General features: G+C 42.9%; 1 protein-coding gene and 1 pseudogene across 5 annotated transcripts in view; one reads left to right on the top strand and one right to left on the bottom strand.

Annotated features, from left to right (window-relative positions):
• LOC147340450 (zinc finger protein 81-like) overlaps positions 1–12,050 on the top strand; it is a 125,865-nt gene that overhangs the window by 22,256 nt on the left and 91,559 nt on the right. The window lies entirely within an intron of this gene.
• LOC147340454 (multifunctional methyltransferase subunit TRM112-like protein pseudogene) lies at positions 3,597–3,958 on the bottom strand (annotated as a pseudogene).

Genomic DNA, 12,050 nt, shown 5'->3' with positions numbered 1-12,050 from the left:
AATACTCTAAGGAAAGGGAGAAGATCTCTTTCAGTAACAGGGAAAATTCCATTTTTAAAAATCCTTGCACTTTCAATTTATAATAACAGCACACTTTTCTAATTATCTCCATTGTAATTTCTACCTTTGTCTAGGCAGTGTGCGGCCACCTAAATATCTAGCAAGTCCATATAACAGCAAAATAAAGCAGTTAGGAAAATCACCATAGGATGAATTTTAAAAGTCAGTGCAGTCTTCAGAATGGGAGAAAATAATAGCAAATGAAGCAACTGACAAATAATTAATCTCAAAAATATACAAGCAGCTCCTATAGCTCAATTCCAGAAAAATAAACGACCCAATCAGAAAATGGGCCAAAGAACTAAACAGACATTTCTCCAAAGAAGACATACAGATGGCTAACAGACACATGGAAAGATGCTCAACATCATTCATTATCAGATAAATGCAAATCAAAACCACAATGAGGTACCATCTCATGCCAGTCAGAATGGCTGCTATCCAAAAGTCTACAAACAATAAATGCTGGAGAGGGTGCCGAGAAAAAGGAACCCTCTTATACTGTTGGTGGGAATGCAAACTAGGACAGCCACTATGGAGAACAGTGTGGAGATTCCTTAAAAAACTGGAAATAGAACTGCCATATGACCCAGCAGTCCCACTGCTGAGCATACACACCGAGGAAACCAGAATTGAAAGAGACACGTGTACCCCAGTGTTCATTGCAACACTGTTTATAATAGCCAGGACATGGAAGCAACCTAGATGTCCATCAGCAGATGAATGGATAAGAAAGCTGTGGTATGTATACACAGTGGAACATTACTCAGCCATTAAAAAGGATACGTTTGAATCAGTTCTAATGAGGTGGATGAAACTGGAACCTATTATACAGAGTGAAGTAAGTCAAAAAGAAAAACATCAATACAGTATGCTGCTGCTGCTAAGTCGCTTCAGTCATGTCCGACTCTGTGTGACCCCATAGACGGCAGCCCACCAGGCTCCACCATCCCTGGGATTCTCCAGGCAAGAACACTGGAGTGGGTTGCCATTTCCTTCTCCAATGCATGAAAGTGAAAAGTGAAAGGGAAGTCGCTCAGTCGTGTCGGACTCTTAGCGACCCCATGGACTGCAGCCCACCAGGCTCCTCCATCCATGGGATTTTCCAGGCAAGAGTACTGGAGTGGGGTGCCATTGCCTTCTCTGTCAATACAGTACTAATGCATATATATGGAATTTATAAAGATGGTAACGATGACCCTATATGCGAGACAGCAAAAGAGACACAGATGTAAAGAACAGTCTTTTGGACTCTGTGGGAGAAGGTGAGGGTGGGATGATTTGAGAGGGTAGCGTTGAAACATGTATATTATCATATGTGAAGTGGATCACCAGTCCAGGTTCGATGCATGAGACAGGGTGCTCATGGCTAGTACACTGGAATGACCCTGGGGGATGGGATGGGGAGGGAGGTAGGAGGGGATTCTGGATGGGGAACACATGTGTGCCCGTGGGTGATTCATGTCGATGTTTGGCAAAAACAAGTTTATTAACTTATATACCTCAAGTATATATGGGTGATACCCAGGGAACAATGAGTAGTAACTCAAAGCTGCAGCTTAGAACGCTTGCTCATATAGCATCTTTAACAAAGAACAGTAAATTTATGGGGAAATGACAGGACAAAAGAAAGCAGTTTTAATCTTCCAAGGGCAGCATACTGTGGGAAGGTAAATATATGGGAGGAGACTAATGGTAGATAAAGGCTAGTTAATAAAGTTTGTGCCATCTCCAGGCTGAAAGGATCTAAAGTTGCCTCCCGTGATTAACTTTTGTCCTCCTGGTAGAGAAGAGAAGAGAGACGTTGTTGAAAATTTATCTTTAAAAAATGTTTATTGTAGTATAGTTGATTTACAATGTTGTGTTAGTTTCTACTGTACAGCAAAGTGAATCTGTTATACATATACATATACCCATTCTTTTAAAAATTCTTTTTCCGTATATGTCATTACAGAATGTTGAGTAGAGTTCCCTGTGCTATTCAGTAGACTCTTATTAGTTATCTATTTTCTAAATAAATAGTAGTGTATATATGTGAGTCCTAGTCTCCCTTGAAAATTTTTATCTTGCTTTTAGGCAAATGGGAGGGCAGGGAGCTTTTCTTGTACCTGCTTCTTCTCAACTCCATTCAGCTCAAAATAATCCTTATGCCAAAGTGGCGTATTCTGCTACCCTTCAACCTCTTTTCAGTTGAGCTCAACACCAGTATCAGTCACTCTAGAAAACTTAAATTTCAAGTCCTTTGTGGGAGCAACAGTCCAGTCCTCCTGAGGTGCTAGCTTCACAGGAAAAGCATGGATCCAATTTTTTTTAACTTGGATAGCCTTCATGGGGAATGAGCACTTGAAAAGGTTTCTCCCAGTGTGGGGACAGCCTGTCTTTTCCTGGGACACTTTTATGTAGATGAGATCTCCTTTTTGATAGATGTGGCAGACTTTTTCCAGGGGGTCCTTCCAGGTTCTTATGACTTTATGTCTCAGAGTTTCTGAGGAAGAGAGAAACCCTGTTAAGACCTGAGTGTGATTTTGGGAAGATTCAGTTAAATTAGGCACAGGACATGGTCTCAGACCAAAATTCATAGGCCTGCTATTTATAAGTTCAAAGAGAGTGATTTCATGCTTGCTGGCAAGGGTGCTCTAATTTCTAACAAGCTAGTGGTAAAGCTGTAGGCCTTTTTACCCTAATTGGTTGCTGAATCTTGGCAAGTAAGTTTCTTCAGAGCTTGATTCATTTGTTGTATTAATACATGTCCACAGGATTAAGAATGATAGGGTGTATGATAGCTTATAGAATTCTGCAAACATTTTATAATTCCTGAACACCCAGTGGAAATAAAGTGACTTTCTGTCTGATTCAATATGCCTGGTATCCCCAAGGTGTAAATTATATTTATTAAGAGAACTTTTACCATTGCCTGAGCATTGTCTTTTTGAAGAAAGGAAAACTTCAGGCCATTCTGACATCATACACACCATAAGTAGACAAAACCTCTTACCTTCTGCCAGCATCACTTCTGTGAAATCCAACTACTAGCAGTTCCTGTTGGCTAAGTTGCTTGGGGAAAATTTCTGGTGCTTACCATGGGAGTAGCCTGTACAGAATTCTGCTGACAGATAGCACATCTCTTTAATATGTTTTGAGTGAGCTCATCTTTTTGATAGTTGTAGTGAGAGTCTCATGCCTTTAAAATTGCTCTTAACTGAGTTTGTTGATGACACAATGATACCAGCCAAGTATACAGACCATGGAATAGGAATTATATTGTTAGGTACTTTCCATAGTATAGTCAAACTTCTTTTTAGCCTTTTTCTTAACCCATTTGTTCATTTCCTTTTAGAAGGCGTATTATTATTATTATTATTATTTTGGTTTTGAACCTTTAATGAGAAAAATGTATAATATCGAGCTCAAAAACACTGTGTGTGGTGTGTCACTGGGTCCAGGGTTAGGGATACACAGAATAGGACTAGCAAACAAGATATGTGTAAACAAAGATACACACAATCATAGAGTGAGAAACTGGTGCCTGGCACAGTTTAAGTCTCAGTTTCCTCATCGCTCAGCAGCATATGGGGATCCCACGGCTGATGGGGAATAGACGTCCTGACTTTGGGCATTGCAGGGTGCCCAACACCTCCACCTCCAGCAGCACGTGGTGCATCTTTCTCAGAAATTCCTCGTTATGCTCATATCCCTGAATCGGCTCTTTAGGCACCTCGGTCAGATGCAGGGTGTCCACAACCTCCAGAAGCGCCGCCCACTCCACTTTGGGTATCATACGCACTATGAAGTCAGGGTTGAATTCCACAGGATTGATAGAGACCTCGGTGGCCTGGAGACGCAGGGGGAAGCCACGGGGCCCCACCCCCTGCACGTACAAGCTCAGCAGGTTCAGAAGACATATTATTTAAAACAAAATGAAAGTTTCTTGTTGTATTAGAAGTGTGGCTTCTAAGTTGAATTGGCTTTGTTTTAACAGTGACTTTTGCACCTCTGTCAGCAAAATCATTGCCTTTAGAAATTTGCTCATTCTGCCCTATGTGGGCTCTACAATGGATTACTAATGTCTGAACAGGTAGCTGCAAAGGTGCTAATTACTTGGATATTGATTCTCCATGAGATATTTTAGTTCCCACTGAAGTCAAGAATCCTCCCCCCTTTTTTTTCCCCAAATTTGTCTCATTACACAACAGACACCAAACACATATTTACTATCAGTATGTAGGCTCTCTTTGGGTCTTGAACCAAGATTTGCAGCCCTAGAGCTGTTATTAACCTGGCTGTTCAATTCAGTCGCTCAGTCATGTCCGACTCTTTGCAACCCCATGAAACGCAGCACACCAGGCCTCCCTGTCCATCACCAACTCCCTGAGTCCACCCAAACCCATTTCCATTGTGTCGGTGATGCCATCCAGCCATCTCATCCTCTGTTGTCCCCTTCTCCTGCCCTCAATCTTTCCCAGCATCAGGGTCTTTTCAAATGAGTCAGCTCTCCGTATCAGGTGGCCAAAGTATTGGAGTTTCAGCTTCAGCATCAGTCCCTCCAATGAACATCCAGGACTGATTTCCTTTAAGATGGACTGGTTGGATCTCCTTGCAGTCCAAGGGACTCTCAAGTCTTCTCCAACACCACAGTTCAAAAGCATCAATTCTTCTGCGCTCAGCTTTCTTCATAGTCCAACTCTCACATCCATACATGACTACTGGAAAAACCATAGCCTTGACTAGACCGACCTTTGTTGGCAAAGTAATGTCTCTGCTTTTTAATATGCTGTCTAGGTTGGTCATAACTTTGCTTCCAAGGTGTAAGCGTCTTTTAATTTCATGGCTGCAATCACCATCCACATTGATTTTGGAGCCCAGAAAAATAAAGTCAGTCACTGTTTCCCCATCTATTTGCCATGAAGTGATGGGACTGGATGCCATGATCTTAGTATTCTGAATGTTGAGCTTTAAGCCAACTTCTTCACTCTCCTCTTTGACTTTCATCAAGAGGCTCTTCTTCACTTTCTGCCATAAGGGTGGTATCATCTGCATATCTGAGGTTATTGATGTTTCTCCTGGCAATCTTGATTCCAGTTTCTGCTTACTCCAGCCCAGCGTTTCTCATGATGTACTCTGCATATAAGTTAAATAAGCAGGGTAAACCTGGCTGTTGCTACTGCTGCTGCTAAGTCACTTCAGTCATGTCCGACTCTGTTCGACCCCATAGACAGCAGCCCACTAGGCTCCTCTGTCCCTGGGATTCTCCAGGCAAGAATACTGGAGTGGGTTGCCATTTCCTTCTCCAATGAATGAAAGTGAAAAGTGAAAGGGAAGTTGCTCAGTCATGCCCGACTCTTAGCAACCCCATTGACTGCAGCCTACCAGGCTCCTCCATCCATGGGATTTTCCTGGCAAGAGTACTGGAGTGGGGTGCCATTGCCTTCTCTAAACCTGGCTGTTAGTGCAGATTAAATTCCAGGCAAAACATAATCCTCCAAGATTTCTTGAGCAGTCACCCCAGCATATGAAGCCTCGAGATGGACTCTTTTCATCTTGGATGCGTGGCACATCAGTAAACATTATCAAGTGTGCAATTTTTTTTGTTTGCACCACGCAGCTTGCAGGATCTTAGTTACCCAACCAGGGATTGAACCTGGCCCCCCCTCGCAGTGTAAGCACAGAGTCCTAACCACTGGACCCTCAGGGAATTCCCTGAAGTATGCAGTTTGAACAGAAGTATCAGAAAAATTCAGTTGCTGCCTAGTGTCTTCTGCTAGTACCATTGTACGCTTGTTTGATCTTTTTTAATTTTGTTTGTCTTTTGGATTTTTGTTTGTTTGCCACACTACTCAATATGCGGGATCTTAGTGCCCTGACCAGGGATCAAACCCATGCCCCCTGCAGTGGAAGTCCTAACCACAGGACTGCCAGAGAATTTCCACCATTGTACACTTGTGGTCATCTCTTTGGTTAGGAACTGGTAAAGAGTAGCAGGGTTTAGGAGATTGCATCTTTTGAACATAGCTGTGGTTGCCAATGGGGTGGGGGTGGGGAGGGAAGAAGGGTTGGAAGTTTGGGGTTAGCAGATGTAAATTATTATGTATAAGATGGATAAACAACAAGATCCTTTTGTATAAGACAGCAAAGTATATTTAGTATTCTGTGATATAGCTTCATAATAGAAGAATATGAAAAAGAATATATATGTGTATAACTGAATCACTTTGCTGTACAGCAGATATTAACACATAACACAACATTGTAAATCACTATACTTCAATAAAGTTTTTTTTAAAAAAAGGAATATAAAAAAAAGATTGCATCTTCCAAGTACAAGATTCAGATTGGATAGTAATGCTTATTCACAGTTAGTCAAATGGCATAGTGATAAGTGCTGAATCTTAGGCACTTGTAGGATAGCTGTCACAGCCTGTGAGAGGTACAAGTAAGTGACCCAGGGCAAGGGTGTGCGTCTTTTCACTAAGTGTGGTGGCTGTTGCTACCAGTTGGAGACATCCATGCACTCACAGTGTCACAGTCTCCAGAAGAACTGAGAAAGGTGCCTTTGGTCTATAGTCTAATCCTACCTTTTGAGTTAAAATTCCACTAGCAGTGCCTTTATTTTCATGACAAAACAAGTGGGAAAGTTTTTCAAAATTTGGAATCCTTAAAGCTGCAGGAGAGACTGTAGTCAGTTTCAGCTGTTCAGAAACCTCTTCAAATTCTAAGGGCCAAATCAGAGCCTTAGGTTAGTACTCCACCAGAAGTTTTGCCCTCTCTGCAGAAGCTGGGATCCACTGTCTGCAATGCCCTACCTGTGCCCCAAATTAAGTCATTTTATTGTAATAGGCTCCTTGATCTGCTAAATTACAGCCTTACCTGACAACAGATACAAGTATTTTCCTTCAGTTTGGCAGTATTTGAAATTGTCTAGGGAGGCATTGTGCCCCACTGAAGTAGGGAATTGTAACAAAGCCAAAATGCCAGCTTTGTGTTACTCTTCAGTTTTGGAGGCTACCATAAAATCATCTACATAGTGAATAATTATAGATGTCCCTCCATGGGCCAGATTCCCCTTAGCTTTCCTCTGAGTGTCTAGAGAAAACAATAGAGAGTCTTGGAACCCACGAGTAATTCTTTGCCATAAATACTGGAGTCAGGGCTTCCCAGGTGGTATTAATGGTCAAGAACTTGCCTGGCAATGCAGGAGACGTAAGAGACACAGGTTCAATCCCTGGGTTGGGAAGATCACCTGGAGGAGGGCATGGTAATCCACTCCAGTATTCTTGCCTGGAGAATCCCATGGACAGAGGAGCCTGCAGGGCTACAGTCCACAGGACTGTCTGCAAAGAGTTGGACACGACTAAAGCGACTTAGCACATACTACTAAGTAAAAGCAAATAAGAATTTAGATTCATTAGCTACAGAAACATAAAAAAGAGCAAAACACTGAGAAAAACTTTACAAACTATGGTCCCAAAGTCAGAATAGCTGGTAGGGCTAGAAACTGAAGCAGTTAATGGAACAACAGGTTTATTTACTTCTCTAAACTCTGTGTCAATCTACATGGTGGTTGTCCATCTTCATCAAATTTACCTTCCTTCTTTACTGGAAGTATGGATGAATAAGAGGGTGAATTTCCTTTTTAAAATTATTCCTGGCTTTTCTAATTCTTTTATAACTGATTTTATTCCCTTGAATTGGGCTTTCAACAAAGGATATTGTTTTACACATGGCCATAGCTTATCCTTTTGGTAAGCTTCTGTATCTTGAATTAAACCAGTATCATTGTTCTCTAGGGCCCAAAGTCATATATTGATTGTTTCCATTTGGGGTAATTTTCTGGCACAACCCTCTTTCCTATGCCCCTTTCCTCTCTGAAGGCACATAAATAACCAAACCAGGTGGGATAGCCATAAGCATTCCATCTAGTTTACAGAATATGGTAGCTTTTATCCTGCATAGAAAATTTGCAAGCATATCTCTTGCTAGTAGTTTTACAGGAGAAGGTGAGAAAGCATCCTTGTCATCAGAGGACCTGTGTTTGTGGGAAACTGGAAGAAAAGGAGCGAGTAGAAGGCTGATCTGAAATGCCAAACTTCAGTGGTGATTATCGACTCACCACTAGATGGAAAGTGACACATTTCTCAGGAAACTGCAGAATAAACAGCACCAGTTGTTTTTGTATAGTCGCTAAGTCGTATCCGACTCTTTATGACTCCATGGACTGCAGCACACCAGGCTCCCCTGTCCTTCAGTATCTCCCAGAGTTTCCTCAAATTCATGTCCCTTGAGTCGGTGATACTGTCTAACCATCTCATGCTTTGCTGCCCCCTTCTCCTTTTGTCTTCAGTCTTTCTCAGCATCAGGATCTTTCCCAATGAGTCAGCTCTTTGCATCAGGTAGCCAAAATATTGGAACTTCAGCTTCAGCATCAGTCCTTCCAATGACATTTCAGAGTTGATTTCCTTTAGGATTGACTGGTTTGATCTCCCTGCTGTCCAAGGGCCTCTCAAGAATCTTTTCCAGCACTGATACTTTTCAGAAAAGGCAAGCATAGATTAGCCTGAGGGCAAGGTATTGAAACTTGTGGTTCACCAGTTTCTACCTCCAAGATTCCTTCAATAAGTTAATTTTGAGCCTTTTGGCTGTTATTTCCTAGCTGAGGGTTTTGTCCTGGCCTTTCCTGATTCCTTATTCCTGCAAGGTCTGCATTCTCAGGAGTCTCTTTCTACAGTCCCTCTTAAGTGTCTTGGCCTCATGTAATAATGGCATACAGTTTTGCCACCTACCTTGGCTCCCTTCACATGTTGTCCAGAGTAGGGGTTCTTCCCTTGAAAAATAGTTGTAACCAAGTGCCAAACATGCCTACCTCAGATGAAAAACAATCTAGCTGGAGTGCAGGAGACCTGGATCCCATCCCTGGGTCAGGAAGATCCCCTGGAGTAGGGAAGATCCCCTGGAGTAGGAAATGGCAATCCACTCCAGTATTCTTGCCTGGAGAATTACATGGACAGAAGAGCCTGCTGGGCTATGTTTAACTGCTTCTTTTCTTCTTCCACTTTCTCTAGATTATCCCAAAACTGAGCAGCTGCTGCTAAGTTTTATATAATAGACTGTCCTTTGTTGACACAAAAGTACAGCAGAACACTGCCCTGGATCCATGCTGGTAAATCTTGAGAAAGTATCAACAAACTGCCGATGAAAATCAACAGGGAACTCACTAGTCTTCCGAGTATACTGCCTTGATTTCTCCCAGCTCACTTTTAGCAGAAAGGCTTCAAGTACGGCCATTTGCAGGCCCTCTCAGTGGGCCCCTCAAGCCATTAGTTCTTCCATGGTTGTGGGAGGTGGCATATAGTCAGTGTCTTTTGGCCACAATTCCCTCTGATGTGGTATGTTACCTTCCAGTCCTGACATGCCTGCTGCTTAATCATATAACCAAATCCTGTTGCAGAATTCTGTGTAGCAACCAGGGCACATCCCCATGTGTGGGGCTGTAAACTGAAAACACACTGCCAAGTACTTGTGCAAACTTCTGTGGGTCTTCCCTGGGCACACGAAAAGAAGGCCTCAATGATAAATGTTGGAGAGTTGAAGGTCATGTAGATTCATACTGCTTCAAGTCTGGGTAGCTACATAGTGAATCAGCTTTATTGGCAAAGTGGTTAGGGAAGGCCAGCTATCTTGTCATTGAGTCAGGAAAAATGTAGAATTAGATGACTGTTGGATTTCCTTTCCCATACTGTACATTTCAGCCTAGCACCTTTGTTGTTTGTCTTTTCTAAGTGACTGCTGCAACCACTCTCCATCCTGTAGCCACCGTGGGAGGAGGGGCGGGGGACACATTCTTTTATCCAAGTTCCCAGTTATTCCTTGATAATATTGCTTTGTCATCTCTGCTTTCCTAGCTATACAGTTCGTGGATAAGAAAATAATCTTGAAGGTCAAAATCTAGGCTAAGCATGAAATCGAATCAGAGCTAGGGCATGAGACAAACACACAGCTCACACGGGGCAGATAATTCATTACTGTCTCCTTGTCCCTCTTTGCAGGGAAATCTACTGATTAACTGCCCATCTCAAAGGTCATAGCTTCACCCTTACTAGGGGTCAGATTGAGGCCTGAAGATGAAGAGCTGCCATGGAAAGGGAGCAAAAGGAGGGGAGACAGCAGAGAAAGGAGGAGGAGGGTTTGGTGAAAGAGAAAGTGACTTTAATTCTCCCATTTCCTCCATCTTCCCAAATAATTTTTAACCTTCTTCTTAGGATGATATTTATCCTGTAAACATGAGTAATTCCTTTGCTGGAGATGAAGTGCAATTGTTTAGTTGCTCAGTTGTGTCCAACTCTTTGCAACACCAAGGACAGTAGCCTGCCAGTCTCCTCCATCCATGGGATTCTCTAGGCAAGAATACTGGATTGGGTTGCCATTCCCTTCTCCAGGGGATCTTCCCGACCCAGGGATCGAACCCAGGTCTCCTGCATTGTAAGCAGATTCTTTACCATCTGAGCCACCAGGGAAGCCTGAGGATGAGGTCCTAATAAAAACCACTGTATATGTTAATTCATCCAAATTAAAGAAAGCTTTCTCAGGTCAATATAAGCCTGCATTTTCCTTTCAAATGGATTCCCTTCCAAATGTCATATAGAGCTGTATTGGCCATTCAAGAGAGAAGATCTGCAGGCAACATCTGGGCTTCCCATCTTTCCCACCATTAAAGCTGATGGTGACCCTGATGGATTTTTAGGTCCTGTATTATGCATGTTTACTCAAAAAGAAAATCTAGAATTTGGAGAGTGGGATCCATCCAGGTAGTATTTGAAAACAGCAAAGCGCTAAGAGGGAGGCATTTGATAATTTACCTTCACTGGTCTGCTTAGTTTAGGAACTTTCAGGCCATCCCATCAGCAGCAGCATACTGTTGTGGAAAATTAAACATACAATCTCCTGACAACCCAGGAAATCTTCTCCACAAATGTAGAATAGAAGTAGAATGATTTCATTACTGAGTATTAAACCAGACAGTGATTGGCATCATGGGCAACCTGCTAATCAGACTGCAAAGATAGCAAGAAATCAACCATTTGTTTAACTGAGCAGATACAGTCCAGTACCTGCATGTTCTTAAGATGAATGACAACTAGTGGTCCTACAAGAGGACCTGAGAGCACCGTTTTCTCTACATTCTTTCATGGTTCATCCTAAGCTCAGCTGGTAATGGGAGTGGCATCTGTGCCAGTTAATTGCCTTTGTTTGCCTGCTAAGTCACTTCAGTCTTGTCTGACTCTTTGAGAGTCTGTAGACCTTACCCTGTCAGTCTCTTCTGTCCATGGGATTCTCCAGACAAGAATACTGGAGTGGGTTGCCATGCCCTCTTCCAGAGGGTCTTCCTGACCCAGGGATCAAACCTGTGTCTCTTATAGCTCCTGTATTGGGAGATGGGTTCTTTACCACTAGCACCACCTGGGAAGCCAGGTTAATTGCCTTTATCCAAAGGCAAATCAGAATTCTCCTATCTCTTATTACAAGCAAGTAGTTCCAGCTTCGGAGAAGGCAATGGCACCCCACTCCAGTACTCTTGCCTGGAAACGCCCATGGATGCACGAGCCTGGTAGGCTGCAGTCCACGGGGTTGTGAAGAGTCAGACATGACTGAGCGACTTCACTTTCACTTTTCACTTTCATGCATTGGAGAAGGAAATGGCAACCCACTCCAGTGTTCTTGCCTGGAGAACCCCAGGGACAGGGGAGCCTGGTGGGCTGCCGTCTATGGGGTCGCACAGAGTCGGACACGACTGAAGCAACTTAGCAGCAGCAGCAGCAGCAGCAGTTCCAGCTTACAGCCAGGCCCCCAGGCTAAGCTCCCAGGATGACAGTGAGACAGAGCACTGTCTTCTTTGGTGTTTATATTTCAAGGAGATGGCCCCCAGGCCCATAAGAAAAATATTCCTGGGTTGTAATGCTGACAGAAGGCTTATTTTCCCTTTTAAAATTTACATACAT

Source organism: Bos grunniens, chromosome X (genome assembly GCF_055505025.1).
Source record: "Bos grunniens cultivar Pamir isolate PY7600 chromosome X, Bosgru_T2T1.0, whole genome shotgun sequence".
Taxonomy (NCBI): domain Eukaryota; kingdom Metazoa; phylum Chordata; class Mammalia; order Artiodactyla; family Bovidae; genus Bos; species Bos grunniens.
This window is presented reverse-complemented; position numbering and strand designations above follow the sequence as displayed.